Genomic DNA, 23,163 nt, shown 5'->3' with positions numbered 1-23,163 from the left:
CATAGCTCAGACAGGAGGAGCTGTAGGAGCCCCGCACTGTAGATCTCCCATAGCTCAGACAGGAGGAGCTGTAGGAGCCCCGCACTGTAGATCTCCCATAGCTCAGACAGGAGGAGCTGTAGGAGCCCCGCACTGTAGATCTCCCATAGCTCAGACAGGAGGAGCTGTAGGAGCCTCGCACTGTAGATCTCCCATAGCTCAGACAGGAGGAGCTGTAGGAGCCCCGCACTGTAGATCTCCCATAGCTCAGACAGGAGGGGCTGTAGGAGCCTGCATAGAAGCAGCCGTCCTGTTACTGCACTGCAGGCCGTGGAGCAGCGCGGAACTGTCCAGTGTGCGCTCTAGTTCCCGGCGGGTTGTTTACCTCGCTGCTCCCTATAATGCAGGCTATGAGCTGTACTTCCGGACGGTGCTGTCAGACTATGACAGTAAGTAGCCCCGCCCGGAACCTGGACACGGACACACCGGGAGGTGAGCTGCTTCTGGGACTCTGCGCCGTATATAGAGGCACGGACGGCACCGGAGCCTTTTGTTGGCACTTTTACAGGCCGGAAAGTAATTGGCGGCGTACATGGTAACAGGTATCTATGTACACAATGAGTGGGGGGATCCTGTGAGAAGTGGGTTGGTTAGAGGAGTGAAGTGATACAGGCTGGTCCTCCACTCCTGCCCCGTACATACGGTATTATGTGGGCACGGCTTGTGTCTCTGGGGATCACCGGCATTGCTATAGCACAGTGAGTGATGGGCACAGGGGGCATAGTGCACAGTGAGTGATGGGCATAGGGGGCATAGTGCACAGCGAGTGATGGGCACAGGGGGGCATAGTGCACAGCGAGTGATGGGCACAGGGGGGCATAGTGCACAGCGAGTGATGGGCACAGGGGGGCATAGTGCACAGCGAGTGATGGGCACAGGGGGCATAGTGCACAGTGAGTGATGGGCACAGGGGGCATAGTGCACAGCAAGTGATGGGCACAGGGGGGCATAGTGCACAGTGAGTGATGGGCACAGGGGGGCATAGTGCACAGTGAGTGATGGGCACAGGGGGCATAGTGCACAGTGAGTGATGGGCACAGGGGGCATAGTGCACAGTGAGTGGGCACAGGGGGCATAGTGCACAGTGAGTGATGGGCACAGGGGGCATAGTGCACAGCGAGTGATGGGCACAGGGGGCATAGTGCACAGTGAGTGATGGGCACAGGGGGCATAGTGCACAGTGAGTGATGGGCACAGGGGGTATAGTGCACAGTGAGTGATGGGCACAGGGGGCATAGTGCACAGGGGGCACAGTGAGTGATGGGCACAGGGGGCATAGTGCACAGTGAGTGATGGGCACAGGGGGCATAGTGCACAGTGAGTGATGGGCACAGGGGGCATAGTGCACAGCGAGTGATGGGCACAGGGGGGCATAGTGCACAGCGAGTGATGGGCAAAGGGGGGCATAGTGCACAGCGAGTGATGGGTACAGGGGGGCATAGTGCACAGCGAGTGATGGGTACAGGGGGGCATAGTGCACAGCGAGTGATGGGTACAGGGGGGCATAGTGCACAGCGAGTGATGGGTACAGGGGGGCATAGTGCACAGCGAGTGATGTGCACAGGGGGGCATAGTGCACAGTGAGTGATGGGTACAGGGGGGCATAGTGCACAGCGAGTGATGGGTACAGGGGGGCATAGTGCACAGCGAGTGATGGGTACAGGGGGGCATAGTGCACAGCGAGTGATGTGCACAGGGGGGCATAGTGCACAGTGAGTGATGGGTACAGGGGGGCATAGTGCACAGCGAGTGATGGGCACAGGGGGGCATAGTGCACAGCGAGTGATGGGCACAGGGGGGCATAGTGCACGGTGAGTGATGGGCATGGGGGACGTAGGGCACGGTGATTGATGGGCACGGGGGACGTAGGGCACGGTGAGTGATGGGCACGGGGGACGTAGGGCACGGGGGACGTAGGGCACGGTGAGTGATTGGCACGGGGGACGTAGGGCACGGTGAGTGATGGGCACGGGGGACGTAGGGCACGGTGAGTGATGGGCACGGTGAGTGATGGGCATGGTGAGTGATGGGCACGGGGGACGTAGGGCACGGTGAGTGATGGGCACGGTGAGTGATGGGCACGGGGGATGTAGGGCATGGTGAGTGATGGGCTCAGAGTGCATAGCATGGTCTCTGGTTAGGAATCTTCCTCCTGGCGCAGTGCCCGGGGTGCAGGCTTCACATGAGCCTTTGCTCCAACACGTCAACTCGTTTAAGTCTATGAACAGATAAGGAATTGATCACTGGACCCTTGTCCCCAGTGCTTCTTACATGGCGGAGGTTTACCCATTGCGACATATACACAGTCACTAAGCTCCCTGGATTGTTTCCTGAAGTCATAAATGGTCAGAGATAATGTATACAGGAGCACAGCGCAGTAAAATGTGCGCTCCTCTCACCCATATACAAGCAGTATACACCTACAGAGCAGTCATTGCTCCACATTCTAATAGGACCGAGTCATGGAGGAGGGTTTCCCCGCAGGCCCCTTCCAATTCTTCTTTCCTGCTCTTTGCCCATCCAGTTATCCTGTGGTAAAGTATTTAAGAGACCGGCCGGCATTTATTGTTACATTTCCCAAAGTAATAATGTCTTAGGGATCTGGAGTAACTGCTCAGCTGGGATTTTTCTTTTTTCTTAGTAAGCAATCCAAGTGTATAGAGTTTGTCTGGAAATGTTACCCTATGATTGGACGTATGATTCCCTGCTCACATATATACATATATACTGGATATGTCATATAGCTTTAGGCAACATATGAACTATGGAAGGGGCAACTTTCGGTATTTTTGCAGTATCTGGGATCAGAAGTTCATCGCTGTGACTGCTTGTGTATTCATTGGGGGCATATTTGCACTATCGACTGGAATTCATGCCCAAGAACTGCCCACCCTCACGAACTTTCGTTCCCCGATACTGAAAGTATGCCCAATTTCTTTTTCTTGGTCACTGTTCCTCCCTTAATCATGGCTGCAGTTTTCTTCCGTTAATGCTGGCACCATTCCCGTATCACACCAGTAAGGTCTCATTCACACCACAGTATTTTTGCATCAGTGTTTGTTTGTCAAAGCCAGGAGCGGAACTTACAGAGAAGACTATGACTGAAAGACGGACACCTGTTCTGTGTTTTGGAGACCCTCCTGGTTTTGGCAAATACTGATGAAATACTGATTGAGTACTAATGAGGGATTGAGGCCTGTCACTGTGCCGTGTGCATTAGTCATCAGCCGGGTGAACACCCAATTTGTAAACCAGACCAAAGGCTCCATAGTAGTGTAAAATGGATGTAAATGAGCGGAGCCAACCCTAAACCCTGCGGTGAGTGATGGAAATCCAGGTATAGTGTTCATACCTGAGTGGTTTAGCTTGATTTCCATGTTTTTCAGTGTATTGCTGTTAATGGATTGACAAATGTCCAAAGCGTTTATCAATATTATCGCCAATGTAAAATTGTCTCCCAGTTATTATTATGGAGCCTGTAAATCTCTGATCTATTCAGGCTGTGTCTTGTTGGGAGCTGCCTTTGTCATCCACATTCAGGCCCCTTTCAGATGTCCGTGTGTCATACCTCTGACGTCCGTGTTTGCATACGTATGACATCCGTGTGACTGGTACCACTAAAAAAATGCATGATCCTGAAATGAATAGTTTTTTTAATGTGTAAAAGATGGCCAAAGCCTGAAAAATTATGGATATAAAATAGATAATGGATAGAACAGATTACCGTAGATAGAACAGATATGATCCAGTAGTTGAAAGGAGAATAGCAAAGTTTATTTGAACATAAACCCCCGACTCCAGCTTTTGTTCACCAATTTATTTGATTTTTATAAATAAAAAAAAAAGGTCCGCCGTAATCCATGGTGAGGTCCCACAATGTCCCCAAAAGCAAGCCTGAAAAGACATAAAAAGAGACAATTATTCAATAAATAAAGACGAGAGACACTCTCTTTTCCTATTTATTTCCCTATCAAAGCCCTAATCCTTGTCCGCCATAATCCAATCAGGGGGGCCCACGTCAATCCCATACTGCTGTCATATTCAATGAAGAACCGAACGTTCCCCATTTATTGTGAGAGCAGCCTCTCCAGGCTCACACACACTGCTGTGTGTGCTTCCCTGCGGTGAAATGGACCCCATACGGTGCGCCCAGGTCACCGCAGGGGCACCATCAGCAGTGTGCGTGGCCTGGTCAGGAGTACATCTCTGCTGTGTATGCTTCCCTGCAGAGACCTGGACCTTATAAGGTGAGCCCAGGTCACCACAGAGGCGCCCTCAGCAGTGTGTGTGCGGGCCTGGCAGTAATGTCACGGGTTCAACAGAGTTCACAATGAACTCCGATGACAACCTGATGACACCGCCATGACACCCACATCACGGCTTCATCGGTGTTCACAATGAACTTTGATGAACCCATGAAGTGAGTCGCTACACCCGCTGTAGCGTGGGTGTCATGGGGGGTGTCGTCAGGATGTCATCTGAGATCCTTGGCTATTCTGATGACCTCCTGACCTCACTGGACACACACTGCTGGATACTCCCCTGTCCCCAGCAATGCTGTCCCTGGCACTGATGTCTCCGGCACTGCTGCTGCTTCCAGATCCTCAGTGCAGTGCACATTCAATGAGTCTAATGAATGGGGGGTCAGAAGCAAGTGACAGCAGTGCCGAAGACAGTAGAGCTGGAGAAAGGTGAGTATAATAATTTTATTTCAGAGACACGTGTTTTCTCCGGTAAGTGTCACACCGATGTCACATGAAGCACATTGTGTGGTACATGTGACACTCGTGCTGCCAGAGAAAAATTGAACATGTGTGCATGCGGGGCCACATGGTCCATGTGAAGAACACCATAGACAGACATTGGTACGTGTGGCATCCGTATTAAAGATAGATATCACCAGTACCCGAAACACGGACGTCTGAAACCGTTCTCACCCAGTACAGGGGGCACAGATTGATCTTTGTCACCAGCGCTTGCAGTCAGATACAGGAGAGGAAGCTAGATGACTGGGAGTCTATTTGGGCTGTGTTCACGTCTGCTGCCTCAGTCACCAAAGCAACAATAGTGCAGCATGCGGAGGAGTTTAGTCTGGGAAAGGGCACCATGAAGAAGCTTGACTCTGTTATCATCAGTAGGGTCCAGGCACCGCTGCAGCCCATCATCAGACAAATGTTCTGCTCCTGAACTGAATGATTAAAAAAACCCAAGAGGGCATATCTTAGTATTTGTATATCATTAATGATGATAGCATAGACCTCTGTGCTGACCGCAGGGCACATTATATACTATGGGGTGTGTGCCGTGACTAGTGTGCAGCACGCAGGATATCTTTGACTTTCGTTCTGACCTTTAAACGTGTCAGCAGTTATCATGAGGAATGAGCTGGACAAAGTACAGAGAGTGTCATTTCTCCATAAGCAGGTATTAGGGCAGCAGATCCCGTGTGTCACTCTCCATCCCTGCTATACTGGGCCATACTCCAGGGATTCTATACCTAGAATGGGGGCAATGTGTGGGGAGCCCTGATCTGAGAGGTGAGTTATAGTATGTATTCTGTATTATCCATCATATCCGCTCATAAAGCGCCAGGATACTAATTCTATATCAATATGGTAATGTCCAGGATAGTAGCCGATACAATATGTAACTATGGTAATTGGTTTATTCTGACGTTATTGAAATGTACGTCTGACTGATAATATTCTCCATCACACAATATAGGACCCATTCAGAGGCACTATGTCATTGGGGTTATCCTATATATCCGGTGCCTGGTGTCACTACTGCAGTGCAGGCACTAGTCTCTTTCCTGTAGTTCTCACAGGAGTCCTCCCCATTATAATAGCACTATGAGGAGTCCTTGGTATTCATGAGCTGCACCTCCCTCGTCAGCCCTCCGCTGATTGATATTTCTCCCTATACACTGTATGGCAGAAAACTGTCTTTCAGCCACAGATGGGCGGTGCATCTGCCGTTCATAAACCGGTAGACTCGGCATCACCGTAGAACAGGAATTTCATCAGCACTACTGCGAGCAGTTCAGTTAGTAATAGAGCACTTTAATCAATAAACCAAACGTCCGTCTCCAGTTCCCCTATATTTCCACATTCCAACAATCCAAGCATCTAATAAGTGATTTATACAATAATAAATCATATTTAATATTGGCATTTTGAAGCTGGGCGCCTGTATTTCTTCCAAAGCTGTCTCTGACTCTAGCTCTGATAATCGGGGTCTGTGATAGATCTGGCAACATAAACCTGCTGACAGATTCCCTGTAAGACCACCTGTGCTCTGCTAAGGAGAGTGCAGCTTGTGACAAATTACTGATCACGTGTTTGACCACTTTATTGACTAAGTCGGTAGATTTTTCTCTATATTTGTGAAAATGCTTCCACTCACCTGTGGCCTGAAGTACCAGCCTCTGTTCACGATGCCAGGCCGTGATGTGGCATCTATGGCAATGTAACCTCCAATGTCGGCCAGAGTAAGGCACCGCACGGCGAAGGATAACGTTTTAGAAGTGGCAAGTATATGTGTCATATTGTGGTGGACACAGAGAGGACCTCTTGGGTCTCCCCATCTGTCTTTTTTTTTTCACTAAATACTTGTTTTTGCAATAAAACAACAATTCTACAACTTAATTTCTGTAGAACTCCGCTTTGGTGTCATTCCTCTTACTCCTCCTAGAAATGTATAGATAAATTGACAAGTGAGTGTTACCAGTAGGAGGTTGTCTCTTCATTAGAAGTGTAAGGGTATGTGCCCACGATCAGGACTCCCTGTGCCATTGACTCACTGGGTTCTGACCTGCGGGTCTGTGTGTCTCCTCCACAGGAGAACGCAGGAGACCGCAACTGCTTGTGCCCACGATCAGGGTTTGGGACACTGGAGTCTCTCACTTGTTTTCTCCCTACAGAGGACACATGCAATCCTGCAGCAAACAATTGACATGCTACAGTTTGGAAAGACTCTCTGCAGCTCAGTTTGCTGCGGAAGAAACAAGCACAGTGGGCACGGGATTTCTAGAAATCCATCCACTATGCTTGTACTGTACAACAGCGTTTTGTATGCAGTGAAAACACGCTACATCCAAAATACTGCAAACCCTGATCGTGGGCACGCACCCTTAACCCCTTCACGACCGCGGGCAGTAAAATTACGTCCTATTTTAACGTGACTTAACGACCAGGGACGTAATTTTACTGCCTAAACTTCATTTGATTGCCGTGGCCATAGCAACGGCTTTCAAATGATGTCCCCTGCTGTTTCTTACAGCAGGGGACCTTTGCTTGACCCCAGGGGGGGCAGCATCGCCACCCCCTATCGACGATCGATGTGATTGGCTGTTCAAATCTGAACCGCCAACCACATCGATCGCACTAATTTCGGCAAAAATAATGCCCGAATTAGTGCGATCCTGTGAGATCCAGCTATGAGATGCCGCAGCTGCAGCAGCATATCATAGGTGGACCTCAAACATGCCGCCCCCAGCCCCTGCAGCACTGATTGGAGCGATCATGCTATGACGCGCAATCGCTCCAATCAGTGTGCAGTGGGGCGGTCTGATCTGCCGGTGGCCGCCTCCCCAGGCCTGTGCTGGCCTGCGAGCCCTCCCCCAACATGTCTGCAGCGTGGAGTGGCTGGTACTTTTGGTACCACACCACCGCTGCTGCTGCCGCCGCCGCCTCTGATGTCTCCGCCGCTCCTGCTCCAATGGTAAGTATTCCGCTCCCTGCGCGCTCCCGTGAAGGCCCCTGCGCGCTCCCGTGAAGGCCCCTGCCCGTGCCCCCCTTGATCTGCCCCCCTACGCCCCGATCTGCCCCCCTACGCCCCGATCTGCCCCCCGGCATCCCGATCTGCGACCACCGCTGCTGCTGAGGTCACCGCTGCTGCAAAGTGAGTACTGTGCTCACTTTGCAGCCCGTGCGCGCTCCCGTGGTGCCCCTGCGCGCTGCCGTGAAGGCCCCTGCCCGTGCCCCCCCGATCTGCCCCCCTACGCCCCGATCTGCCCCCCGGCATCCCGATCTGCGACCACCGCTGCTGCTGAGGTCACCGCTGCTGCTGCAAAGTGAGTACTGTGCTCACTTTGCAGCCCGTGCGCGCTGCCGTGATAGCCCCTGCCGTGCCCCCCCCCCGCGATCTGCTCCCCCCAACCACCCCACCCCACCCCCCCCCCCCGACATCCCGATCCGCTCCCCCCGCGATCTGACTGCCTCCCCCATTATTTCTATTCTGCTTCTGCAGCTCCCTCTCCGGTCTCCCCCTCTGCTCTCCCCCCTCCCCCTCTGCTCTCACCCCCCCCTCTGCTCTCACCCCCCCCCCTCTCCCCCTCTGCTCTCCCCCGACGTCCTCTTACCTGTCTTCACCGGCCTGATCACATCTGCGTCCATCGCTGGGTCCTTCCTGGGCATTCTGCTGATCTGCCTGCTGCTCCTGTTAAGCTGTCCATCTCTCTGCCATCTGTTCCTCTGCAGCTCTTCTGGTCAGTGATCCTCCTGCTAGTCCTCTGGGTACTGTGAGTATAACTTTTTTTTTTTTTTTTTTCCGTATCCCCTGTCCATTTTTACACCTCATCCGTCCGTGCGTCCCGCCAAGCGCTGATCAGGAATGCAGATAACGGATCGGCATCCCTGCTCAATTTTTGGCGTGACTTTTTTTTTTCCGTATCCCTGACGCTTTTTGTATCGCATCCGTCCGTGCGTCCCGCCAAGCGCTGATCAGGGATGCAGATAACGGATCGGCATCCCTGCTCAATTTTTGGCGTGACTTTTTTTTCCGTATTCACGACGCTTTTTGTATCGCATCCGTCCGTGCGTCCCGCCAAGCGCTGATCAGGGATGCACATAACGGATCGGCATCCATGGTCAATTTTTGGCGTGACTTTTTTCCGTATTCACGACGCTTTTTGTATCGCATCCGTCCGTGCGTCCCGCCGAGCGCTGATCAGGGATGCAGATAACGGATCTGCATCCGTGGTCAGTTTTTGGCGTGACTTTTTTCCGTATTCACGACGCTTTTTGTATCGCATCCGTCCGTGCGTCCCGCCGAGCGCTGATTAGGGATGCAGATAACGGATCGGCATCCCTGCTCAATTTTTGGCGTGACTTTTTTCCGTATTTGCGACGCTTTTTGTATCGCATCCGTCCGTGCGTCCCGCCAAGCGCTGATCAGGGATGCACATAACGTATCTGCATCCATGGTCAATTTTTGGCGTGACTTTTTTTTTTACGTATCCCCGACGCTTTTTTTTATCGCATCCGACCGTGCGTCCTGCAGCGGCCGATCAGTGCACTGCGTCTGTGCGTTTGAAAAGTCAAATGGCGCTCCTTCTCTTCTGAGCCCCGCCATGCGCTCAAACAATTACTTTCCACCACATATGAGGTATCTGCGTACTCAGGAGAAATTGCACAATACGTTTTATGGTGCATTTTTTCCTGTTACCCTTGTGAAAAAAAAAGCTACCTAGTTGAAGCAACCGTTTTGTGGTAAAAAAAAATGTTTTTCTTTTCACGGCTCAACGCTATAAACTTCTGTGAAGCCCCCAGGGGTTCAAAGTGCTCACCAAACATCTAGAAAAATTATTTGAGGCCTCTAGTTTCCAAAATGGGGTAACTTGTGGGGGAGCTCCATTGTTTAGGCACCTCAGGGGGTCTTCAAACCCGACATGGCGTCCGCTAACAGGTGCAGCTAATTTTGCACTCAAAAATTCAAATGGCGCTCCTTGCCTTCCGAGCACTGCTGTGTGTCCAAACATTTGATTTCCACCACATATGAGGTATCTGCGTACTCAGGAGAAAATGCACAATACATTTTATGGTGCATTTTTTCCTGTTACCCTTGTGAAAAAAAAAGCTACCTTTCCTTTCTTTTAAGTGAAACTGAAATTTTTCGATAGAATTTTTCAAGCTATTTTCCTTAATCGAAAAATCACTCTCGTTTTGATAGGTTTTCGTGACCTCAATCTGTTCCTTGAGTTTATTAATTGCCTCAAGGTTATTCCTTTCTTCTATAAGAAGGATTTTCATCAACCTGAGAGAACTAGCAGTAGCCTCTTTCTCCCAGGCAGTCATCAATTGAGGAGTCCGACACCTAGCAGCAGGTACAAGGGGGATGCGTAAGCCCCTAGGAACAATATTACTTTTGATATAATTATCAAGGCTCTGTACCTCCCACCAACTAGTAATCTGTTCCTTATAGGTCCTAGTGACCTCCTTGAAAGCAGCCGTATAAGATGGAGTATACTTTTTTTGAACAAATTCTTTTTCAGAGAATATATCTTTTGCCTCCGTGAGCCAACTAGCCGTGTCTGGTCCTGTGGAAAGGAAGCCAGCCATGCCAGTCACTAATAAACAGTATAACAGCAATAACCTGCAAGCAGGTAGATAATGCCCAATAGTCCAATTTACACAAGATAATAGCAGGGACCCTTGGTATCTTTGGAATCCTTAGATTCAATATGGTCCGATTTGGGAAAGATATTGAGTCCTTCCCTTTTTGTGTCCCCCCCCACCCCCCCTTTTTGCAGTATGAGTTGTGGATCACTGATCAAAGTTTTGCTTTTCTTCATATACAAATATGTTGATACCCTTCAATTTACCTTCTGGCTACTGTGGGTATTGTCGTTTTTGCCGGTATCTCATGTATCTCCATATTTTAGACTGATTACCTGTTGAGCAGACAATCCAATTCCTTAGGCTATGTGTCCACGGTAGAATGTACCTGCGGATTTTTGTGCCTCAAAATCCGCATCTTTCCCCCAGAATCCGCACCTTCACATAGCTGCGGATTTGACGCGGATTTGACGCGGATTTGACGCGGATTTCGATGCGGATTTTATTTTTTTTTTTTTCCCCATTCAAAACAGAAAATCCGCACCAAATCCGCACCAAACAATTGACATGCTGCAGTTTGTTCCGCATCAAAATCCGCGGCAAAATCCGCAGCGGAAAAATCCGCAGCATGGGCACAGCATTTCCAAAATGCCATTGAAATGGCTGGGGAGTAGCTGTGCTGCAGATTTTCGGCAAATCCGCGCTAAATCCGCGTCAAAATCCGCGTCAAATCCGCGATAAATCCTGTAGCGTGGGCACATAGCCTTATAAGAATCGATAAGTTTATGAAAAACCCTAGGTGCTCTATTAGCTGGTCATTAGTGCTTTGTATATATCTCAGCTATCACTCATTAACGAAATCGGAGGTTATTGTTGTGGTTGTATACTAGCACTATTTTGCGATATGTGGGCGGTTTGAACTGTATATCAACAGCGAACGTCACATGACCTGTGACGACACACCCCTATTGCAAGATGATTGGATGGGGAAGTCTATGTGACATACAACGGTGAGGTCTGCCAAATCGGATATGACCTCGTCTATTGACGTCTCCCATATCCAATTACTTTTTATGCGTTCCACATTGGAGCGCGGAAGTCTGTTAGTCACATGACCAGTAGTGATGTCAGACGCCGGCAATATGAGCAGGAACGGAATATTATACAGTGAGTCTGCGCTGTACGGTAGCGATACGCCCCCTGTACAAAGCGATAGGATGGGGAAGCTTGGGTGATTATAATGGTGAGGTTCGCTAAACCGGATGTGACCTCATCTATTGATGTCTCCCCCATCCAATGGTTAGTCATGCGTTCCAGACTGGAGCGCGGAAGTCTGCTAGTCACATGACCGGAAGTGACTTCAGACGCCGGCAATGTGAGTACGAACGGAGTATCGTGCAGGGCGGGTGCCCTGCACGGCTGAAGGTAATAATCATTAACAAATGGGTATATAGCGGTTTCAGGCTCTAGTGTCCATGCACCACCCTGTATTTGGACACATAGCCTGTACCTTTGATCCCTGCCACTGCAGGTTGATCAGTCTCTTGAACCCTGCCACTGCAGGTTGTTCAATTGGTTCTTTAATCTCCCCTGAAGAACTCTTTTCACTTAGAGGGAAACGCGTTGGGAGAACGCTTCTTTATTTGGTTGTGGGGCAGACAGCTCATTTGGGCGCTGCCCTTGTCAGGGCGGAAGCATTGGCACGGGGCACGACAGGGTTTATATCTCACCATCTCCCAATGCTTTACCCTGGTCTTTTCCGCTTGTGATCAACCCTGGATCGGTGTGTCCTTTTGTCCCTGGAGAACATCTGGGTGAGACCACTTCAATTTATAGCCATTTGGCAATTTTACTGCACTTTTGTAATATTGACAATTTTATCTGGATTATTAAAAGTTAAGTTTTAGTCCCTGCTATTATCTTGTGTAAATTGGACTATTGGGCATTATCTACCTGCTTGCAGGTTATTGCTGTTATACTGTTTTGACAGCTCACCAGCGACCATGTAACGACGCAGCAGCGATCCTGATAAGGTCAGATCGCTGGTCGTGATCGCTGCTGCGTCGCTATGTGTGACACCACCTTTAGAGGGAGCTAATCCCATGATCAACGTTTGCTTTATGATGTTTGATTAGTAGAAGGATGGTTCCGAGCCTCCTGTTACTTTTCGGTCACCATCTCAGTGCGGATCGTCACACTACTACTGTATAATATTTGAAAAACGACAGATATCTGTCCACTTCATAGACCTTGAAAGGAGCCGCACGGAGCATGTGTGGCAATTTCTGCACTTTGTTCCAATGCTCGGTGAGGGGTTCCAGCAGTGAAGTGACCATTCATCTATCCCCTCTACTGTAGATATATGACTTATTTTTTGTGGAATATCACATTTGATACAGTTCTCAGTTTGGAAGACGCTCCTTATGCTTTATTTATTTATCACTAGAGATGAGCGGACCTGTGGAAGTTCAGGTTTGCTTGGACTTCAGCTAAAAGTCCGGTTTAGGACCTGAACTTTACCCAGGACCCCATATAAGTCACTGAAGACCCAAACTTTTCTGCTGTAAAATGCTTGTAGTAAGGGCTTCAAAAGGACGCAAAATGGGGGAAATTGACCTGCAAACAAATGTGGATAGGGAAAAAATAATAAAAAAGGTGTTGGATCCCACCTATTTTTGATAACCAGCACGTGTAAAGCAGACAACTGCGGTCTGCAACCCTCCTCTATCAGCTTTACCCTAGCTGGTTATCAAAAATAGAGGGACGCCACGCCACTTTTTTTTTTGTTTTTACTTATTTAAATACTTACAAAAAAATCTGCGTGGTATCCCCTCTATAACTAGCCAACATAAAGCTGACAGCTGAGGGTTGCAGCCCGCAGTTGTCTGTTTTACCTGCACTGGTTATCAAAAATAGAGGGGATCCCACATCCTTTTTTTATTTTTATTGTTCACAGCAGTGTACGGTCATCCTCCGCATGCAATAAAGCTTGTTGATTGGATGCGCTGCAGCTTTTCAACAAACTTTATTAACATACGAACAGCACACGGTCACATACTTTAAAAAAAAAAAAGCTGAGCTCCGGACCCCTAACTTTACTGTTCATGTTTGCTCATCCCTACTTATCACCTATAGGCTAGCAATGTAATGAAGATGTGCCAATCTTTCCATGGGTGCTCTGCAATGGGTGGTAAGTGGGTCCTGAGCAGGACAGCCCCCTCTAGGACAGCCTGTATGTACCTAATGCTGTGTAATATATTACAGGCTATACTTGCATGGACGCTCTGTTATCTCCTAGCTGTCCTAGCCCGGGCAATTCTTCTAATACTGGGACACAGCGCATTGCTATTACTGCCTGGGTTTTTTTAGGCCCCATGACTGTGACTGTGCAATTTAGTAACCTGGATTATTAGGCAGGGTTATATATAGCCTGAAATCTGAGGCTTGGACCTGCCAGACAGAAGAAAGCAGATCTGCAACTTAATCTTTACATTCCTCTTCTAAATCCTGTCGGCTTTCAATTTGGCGTTCAGACGCCTGTGCTCATCACATCATGTAGGATCATACCTAGGTTATATCGGGTGGTTGGTGTATGTATACACTTTAGTATCATACCTAGGTTATATCGGGTGGTTGTATGTATACACAGTATCATACCTAGGTTATATCGGGTGGTTGGTGTATGTATACACATTAGTATCATACCTAGGTTATATCGGGTGGTTGATGTATGTATACACATTAGTATCATACCTAGGTTATATAGGGTGGTTGGTGTATGTATACACATTAGTATCATACCTAGGTTATATAGGGTGGTTGGTGTATGTATACACATTAGTATCATACCTAGGTTATATCGGGTGGTTGATGTATGTATACACATTAGGATCATACCTAGGTTATATCGGGTGGTTGATGTATGTATACACATTAGTATCATACCTAGGTTATATCGGGTGGTTGGTGTATGTATACACATTAGTATCATACCTAGGTTATATCGGGTGGTTGGTGTATGTATACACATTAGTATCATACCTAGGTTATATCGGGTGGTTGGTGTATGTATACACATTAGTATCATACCTAGGTTATATCGGGTGGTTGGTGTATGTATACACATTAGTATCATACCTAGGTTATATCGGGTGGTTGGTGTATGTATACACATTAGTATCATACCTAGGTTATATCGAGTGGTTGGTGTATGTATACACATTAGGATCATACCTAGGTTATATAGGGTGGTTGGTGTATGTATACACATTAGTATCATACCTAGGTTATATCGGGTGGTTGGTGTATGTATACACATTAGGATCATACCTAGGTTATATAGGGTGGTTGGTGTATGTATACACATTAGTATCATACCTAGGTTATATCGGGTGGTTGGTGTATGTATACACATTAGGATCATACCTAGGTTATATCGGGTGGTTGGTGTATGTATACACATTAGGATCATACCTAGGTTATATCGGGTTGGTGTATGTATACACATTAGTATCATACCTAGGTTATATCGGGTGGTTGTATGTATACACATTAGTATCATACCTAGGTTATATCGGGTGGTTGGTGTATGTATACACATTAGTATCATACCTAGGTTATATCGGGTGGTTGTATGTATACACATTAGTATCATACCTAGGTTATATCGGGTGGTTGGTGTATGTATACACATTAGTATCATACCTAGGTTATATCGGGTGGTTGGTGTATGTATACACATTAGGATCATACCTAGGTTATATCGGGTGGTTGATGTATGTATACACCTTAGTATCATACCTAGGTTATATCGGGTGGTTGGTGTATGTATACACATTAGGATCATACCTAGGTTATATAGGGTGGTTGGTGTATGTATACACATTAGTATCATACCTAGGTTATATAGGGTGGTTGGTGTATGTATACACATTAGTATCATACCTAGGTTATATAGGGTGGTTGGTGTATGTATACACATTAGTATCATACCTAGGTTATATCGGGTGGTTGATGTATGTATACACATTAGGATCATACCTAGGTTATATCGGGTGGTTGATGTATGTATACACATTAGGATCATACCTAGGTTATATCGGGTGGTTGATGTATGTATACACATTAGTATCATACCTAGGTTATATCGGGTGGTTGGTGTATGTATACACATTAGTATCATACCTAGGTTATATCGGGTGGTTGGTGTATGTATACACATTAGTATCATACCTAGGTTATATCGGGTGGTTGGTGTATGTATACACATTAGTATCATACCTAGGTTATATCGGGTGGTTGGTGTATGTATACACATTAGTATCATACCTAGGTTATATCGGGTGGTTGGTGTATGTATACACATTAGTATCATACCTAGGTTATATCGAGTGGTTGGTGTATGTATACACATTAGGATCATACCTAGGTTATATAGGGTGGTTGGTGTATGTATACACATTAGTATCATACCTAGGTTATATCGGGTGGTTGGTGTATGTATACACATTAGGATCATACCTAGGTTATATCGGGTGGTTGGTGTATGTATACACATTAGGATCATACCTAGGTTATATCGGGTTGGTGTATGTATACACATTAGTATCATACCTAGGTTATATCGGGTGGTTGTATGTATACACATTAGTATCATACCTAGGTTATATCGGGTGGTTGGTGTATGTATACACATTAGTATCATACCTAGGTTATATCGGGTGGTTGTATGTATACACATTAGTATCATACCTAGGTTATATCGGGTGGTTGGTGTATGTATACACATTAGTATCATACCTAGGTTATATCGGGTGGTTGGTGTATGTATACACATTAGTATCATACCTAGGTTATATCGGGTGGTTGGTGTATGTATACACATTAGTATCATACCTAGGTTATATCGGGTGGTTGGTGTATGTATACACATTAGTATCATACCTAGGTTATATCGGGTGGTTGGTGTATGTATACACATTAGGATCATACCTAGGTTATATCGGGTGGTTGGTGTATGTATACACATTAGTATCATACCTAGGTTATATCGGGTGGTTGGTGTATGTATACACATTAGTATCATACCTAGGTTATATCGGGTGGTTGGTGTATGTATACACATTAGTATCATACCTAGGTTATATCGGGTGGTTGGTGAATGTATACACATTAGTATCATACCTAGGTTATATCGGGTGGTTGGTGTATGTATACACATTAGTATCATACCTAGGTTATATCGGGTGGTTGGTGTATGTATACACATTAGTATCATACCTAGGTTATATCGGGTGGTTGGTGTATGTATACACATTAGTATCATACCTAGGTTATATCGGGTGGTTGGTGTATGTATACACATTAGTGCAAACTTCAACACTTTCCAATTCATGTAGAGACTGTTGATGCAAAATAGGGAATAACCTTCTCTTATTTTATTAGAACAGAAACCAGCTGCTTAGTTCAAGGTAACAGCAATTCTTAAAATAAACCTTCACTCCAGCTGCTTAATCTTGTACATTTACTGTTTGGTATATCCGGTGCTTGTATCTTTTTAGAATTACATAACCAATATTCCCATCTCACATTCTTTACCATTAAAGGGGTTCAGCAGAGATTTCTTTAGTCACTCCATGTTACTGCAGACTGTCGAAGGTGTGCAATCAGCACACTGTTGGGATTCTCCTCTGTCTCCAGTGCGTATATAATATAATCCGCACGTAGGTTTATCAATAGTTTTGTGAAAGCAGCTTCATTTAAAACATGACATACCAAGATACAGAAAGAAGCAATAAAAATGCATGTAAAAAGAAATGCAATTACCATGATTTACATAATAGAAGCAGAAATTCTGCGACATGAAAAGTTCATTGTGGGAACGTAGCCTTAAAGATGGGATCAGTCACAAGGAAGCACTGGGGAATCGGACGCTGGGTATGGCTAATACTTGATACTAATGAAATCCTTCCAAGCAAATGCCAGCAGATGGGGAGGGAAGAAATCCCCTTGTCTTGAGGTCCCTGACACTGCCATCTGTGCTGTAGCCTGTAATTGGACGACCCATAGGCATCACGTCACCTATATCATGTGAATAAAGGGCTGCTATACTCTCACTACATACTTGAGTAAAGCCAATATAAAACAAATGTTGCATGTGTGTACGGGCAAGATACAGAGGGCCAGATTTGATGTAAAGTAGGCTTTAGACACAAGTGAATGTAAAAACCGGGCAGGGCATGAGAATGGTTTTCGTAATTCCTTCATTACTGTTACTTTTCTACTTAGAAAAATGTTGGAAAATCAATGTCAGGTCCAACATGGTGTTGTTTTCCTACTGTGCTGCACTCGGGGACAGGGTGTGTGGGTCCTGTTAAGGAATCTGGGCATGATTCACTATGTGGTTTATGCAGTATCACGGTAGATGCCTTTGCTTTAAAGGGAATCTGTCAGCAAGTTTTTACTATGTAATTTGAGCACAGCATGATATAGGGGCAGAGGCACTGATAAACTGGGGGTAATTGGATTATATCATATCAGATTTTTGTTAAAACATATTAAAAAATAAAAATGATAGGATTCAGATCGACCATGAATAGCAGCCGGGTGTCATACGTTGTAAATAAAAGAATGTTAATAAAAGTGGAGGGTGGAGGGCACTGCCGTAAAATGGACAAAACCTCCCATCTAGCTATAGAATACCCCCTACATACGACATAGATGAAATCATCAAAAAGCAACTGACTGTTCTACTGCTGCATGTATAAGCATCACTAGATGACACGTTTTGGTTGCCTGCCTTCTCAAGCAGCATATAGAGGGGCATGATAAGTTTAAAGGAATTCTGTCAGCAGATATTATTGCCATGTAATCTGATGATGTAAGGGTTAAAACATAGAATTCAAGGATGCCTGTCTTGTCAAGGTCTGAGATGTGGTTTTCCTGAAATGTTTGTTTAAGCAGCAGGACTTATCATTTCTGGACTGTACATTGTCTTGTGCAGAGCAGTCTGACACTCCCCCTGTCAATATATAAACTCTATAGTGAGCCTGGTGTGGGTGGGGGCAGCTATCTGGACTCTGTACATGACTAAATCTAAACATTCTGATTGTCAGGATGGCTGCACCCAGTAATCTAAGTGATACATCGCTAGAATCAGTCTCTCTTCCTACATAATGCTGCTTTGAGGTGATGTCGGAAAAACCTGCTGACGTTCCCTTTGAAAGGATTATCTTGGATTGTTACATTTTTTTATCTATGTGCCTAAAGCCTGCTTTACATGTTACGATTTCGCATACGATATCGTATGTGATCGTAACCGCCCCCATCGTATGTGTGGCACGTGCAATTTGTTGAACGTGCCGCACAAATGATTAACCCCTGTCACACGTACTTACCCGTCCATACAACCTCGCTGTGGGTGGCGAATGTCCACTTCCTGGAGTGGGAGGGACGTTCAACGTCACGCGGCAGCTGGCCAATAGAAGCGGAGGGGCGGAGCTGAGCGGGACGTAAACATCCCGCCCACCTCTTTCCTTCCACATTGCCAGCTGGAGCCACGGGAGGCAGGTAAGATCTGTTCATCGTTCCCGGGGTGTCACACACTGCGATGTGTGCTGCCTCGGGAACATTGAACAACCCGACGTGCAATTCGTCAGGATTCAACGACGTGTATGCGATGAACGTTTTAACGTTCAATCGCACGTACCTGTCACACACTACAATGTACCTTATGATGCCGGTTGTGCGTCACTTAAGACGTGACCCAGCCGACACATTGTAAGATACATTGTAGCGTGTAAAGCGGGCTTTAGCGCTAACAGACCGTATATTGCTAACTACCTGCCGGTTGTGCGCGGGGCGCTGATATCTGCCGGCACAGACCACTCCTGTCAGTGATTGTTACTTCCGCTGACGTCACGTTTTCTGCTATTCTCTGACTGGGTAAGACTGCCGACATTGTGCTGATTGACAGCCAGCTCACCACTGCTAATGATCACCGAGAACACCAAACTTGCTGCAAGTAGGGGAATATTTTATTATACAATTTCATGCAATTCACCGTATGACATTTCCGTCCATCAATAAGCGTCACCAGACACAGACGTAAGAGATTAAATCCCTTTCTGAGATCAGGCTGCTGTTGACAGCGCCATGTTGTGGCTTGTATTGCCGATCCCCATTAGTAGAGTAGAGTAGAGGCCTCCGTTCTCTGTTTACCGCAGAGCCGTTTGGGTTTTGCCGGCTGGGTGTATTCTTGTATCTGTGTCACACTTACACTTTCACTGAGACAGACGGCTATAAGGTCACAGTTTATCTTTTCTGATGTCACCCACCGTCCTCCTTCATGGTAAATCTGCTATTCGTTGACCTTTTTATAAATATTTCTTTAATGGCTTCATCCATGATCGTTGCGTGATATCTGGTTTCCCCTGTGGGTGTTGTAATGAAGCCGGGTTAGCTAAATGCATTACATATTACAATTTACACTAATTAAGAAACACTTTTTTTTTTAGTATGGTTTTTCCCTATTAACCACAAAAAGGCGTTTTATTATGTAAAGAACATTTTGTTATGATAGCTGTACATGATATAACCTAAAAATAAGCCGTACACAGCTGGCTATACATGATCTAACCTAAAAATAAGCCATACACAGCTGGCTATACATGATCTAACCTAAAAATAAGCCGTACACAGCTGGCTATACATGATCTAACCTAAAAATAAGCCGTACACAGCTGGCTATACATGATCTAACCTAAAAATAAGCCGTACACAGCTGGCTATACATGATCTAACCTAAAAATAAGCCATACACAGCTGGCTATACATGATCTAACCTAAAAATAAGCCATACACAGCTGGCTATACATGATCTAACCTAAAAATAAGCCATACACAGCTGGCTATACATGATCTAACCTAAAAATAAGCCATACACAGCTGGCTATACATGATCTAACCTAAAAATAAGCCATACACAGCTGGCTATACATGATCTAACCTAAAAATAAGCCATACACAGCTGGCTATACATGATCTAACCTAAAAATAAGCCATACACAGCTGGCTATACATGATCTAACCTAAAAATAAGCCATACACAGCTGGCTATACATGATCTAACCTAAAAATAAGCCATACACAGCTGGCTATACATGATCTAACCTAAAAATAAGCCATACACAGCTGACTATACATGATCTAACCTAAAAATAAGCCATACACAGCTGACTATACATGATCTAACCTAAAAATAAGCCATGCACAGCTGGCTATACATGATCTAACCTAAATATAAGCCATACACAGCTGGCTATACATGATCTAACCTAAAAATAAGCCATACACAGCTGACTATACATGATCCAACCTAAAAATAAGCCATACACAGCTGGCTATACATGATCTAACCTAAAAATAAGCCATACACAGCTGCCTATACATGATCTAACCTAAAAATAAGCCGTGCACAGCTGCCTATACATGATCTAACCTAAAAATAAGCCATACACAGATGGCTATACATGATCTAACCTAAGAATAAGCCAAACACAGCTGGCTATACATGATCTAACCTAAAAATAAGCCATACACAGCTGGCTATACATAATCTAACCTAAAAATAAGCCATACACAGCTGACTATACATGATCTAACCTAAAAATAAGCCATACACAGCTGGCTATACATGATCTAACCTAAAAATAAGCCATACACAGCTGGCTGTACATGATCTAACCTAAAAATAAGCCATACACAGCTATAACCACAGGTACTGATCCTCTCGTCATTGATCCAACCAGTAGGGAATCTTTAGGGCTAATAATAAATGGAACCTGTCAGGTTGAAAATGGTATCTAAGCTGGAAGAAGGGTGTTATAGGAGCTGATCAGAATGATATAGGGGCGATCCAAAAGTAATGATAATCAATAATAAACACAATGAATATATTAAAAAAATATTTATTTTTCTACATAGTCTCCTAACAAGTCTATACATTTAGTTTATCTCTTTTCTAAACTTAAAATTCCCTTCGAAAAAAATTCTTGATCCTCCAAGAAAAATCAGCGGTTATCACGTCGCTATTGTCGTCAAATTTCTTGCCCCGGAGGTGTTCCTTGAGGCGAGGAAAGAGGAAAAAAAGTCACTGGGGGCTAGATCTGGCGAATAGGGGGGGTGTACCAGCAGTTCAAAGCCCGCTTCTTGAATGGTTGCCATGGCAACTGCAGCTTTGTGAGCCGGCGCGTTATCTTGGTGAAACATCACTCCAGCCCGCAGTTTGCCCCGCCTTTTCTCCTTGATAGCCTCCCGCAATCTTCTTATTTGTTCTGCGTAGTAGGAGCCATTAATAGTGGCTCCCTTCTCCAAAACCATAATAATTCCTTCAGCGTCCCAAAAAAACGGACGCCATAACCTTCCCTGCTGAGCTTGACACTTTGAATTTCTTCGGCGTCGGTTCGTTTCCATGTCATCGATTGTTGTTTAGTTTCGGGATCAAAGTGGTGGATCCAGGTCTTGTCCATGGTCAAAAAACGTGACAAAAAGTTCTCCTTGTCTGCTTGGAACTTTTCGAGATTTGCTATTGAAATGTCAACTTGTTTCTTCTTTTGCTCGTCAGTTAACATTTTTGGCACCCAACGCACGGAGACCTTTCTCATATGCAATTCTTTTGCAAGGATTCTTTGAATACTGCCATATGAGATCCCTGTGACCTCAGCTACATGCCTGATAGTCACTCTTCGATCTGCCAATACAACTTCAACTTTTTTCACGTTTTCTTCATTGAGGGGCGTGGATGGGCGTCCTTCACGATGTTCATCTTCCGTCGATGTTCTTCCCAGCTTAAATTCCTTGGCCCAGCGTGCAACTGTGGAATATGGAGGAGAAGAGTCCCCCAATGCTTCCACCAAGTCGCTGTGTATGTCTTTGGTAGTCATTTTTTTCAAGCAGAGGTATTTGATGACAGCTCTGAGCTTGGTTTTTTTCCATTTTGATGTTCACTCCTCGGCAGTTCATATTCAAATGAATGTAGCTCCCGGGAATCGTGGCCTATTTAAGTGATATTTATTTATTTATTTATTTATTTTCCTGGACTAGTGGGTACCTAAGAAAAGAGAAGAAAACATTTTATTTTAATTTCTGTGTGCAATAGAAATAACCGATTATCATTACTTTTGGATCGCCGTATAGTGGAACCTTGGATTCCGAGCATAATTGGTTCTGGGAGTGTGCTCTTAAACCAAGTTACTCTTATATCAAAGCAAATTTTCCCATAGGAAATAATTGAAACGCAGACAATTCGTTCCACAACCCAAAAATATTTGCTGTATTTTTACAAACTTATTACAGTAATACAAAATAATGTACTGTAGTCATATAAAATTATTACAGAACACTAGTACAAAATACTGTACAGTACAGTAAAAATATAAATTAAACTGCACGTTAGCTTATAATAGAATTATTAGTGTGCGGGAGGTACAGTATAAACAATACGCTGTACTGTTAATAAGAAAGTACAGTATTGTATCCATAAAGGCAAATTGATATGCTATATAGTATATACTGTAAAGTACAATGGTATACTGTGTACAGTATACAGTACATATGTCCAGAAAGTTACCTCCAGAGCGGGTCAGAGTGTGGTGAAAGGACGGAACCAGAAGTGTGCACGGTGAGTATTTGCTCTTATTGCAAAGCATTGCTCTATATAAATGAATAAATTATTATAATTATTATTATTAAACCAAGTTACAAATTTTCATAGAGCTTTGCTTGTCTT

General features: G+C 45.4%; 1 protein-coding gene across 3 annotated transcripts in view; it reads left to right on the top strand.

Moving 5' to 3' along the window:
• Positions 1-370: 370 nt before the first annotated feature.
• The window catches only part of PCYT1A (phosphate cytidylyltransferase 1A, choline), a 71,685-nt gene continuing 48,892 nt past the window's right edge, over positions 371-23,163 (top strand). The window contains exon 1 of one of the 3 annotated variants that reach the window (XM_075340445.1): positions 371-471. The gene's annotated coding sequence lies outside the window, so the exon portion shown is untranslated. The other 2 variants (XM_075340446.1, XM_075340444.1) reach the window with 2 other exon arrangements.

This window comes from Anomaloglossus baeobatrachus, chromosome 3 (assembly GCF_048569485.1).
Source record: "Anomaloglossus baeobatrachus isolate aAnoBae1 chromosome 3, aAnoBae1.hap1, whole genome shotgun sequence".
Taxonomy (NCBI): Eukaryota; Metazoa; Chordata; class Amphibia; order Anura; family Aromobatidae; genus Anomaloglossus; species Anomaloglossus baeobatrachus.
This window is presented reverse-complemented; position numbering and strand designations above follow the sequence as displayed.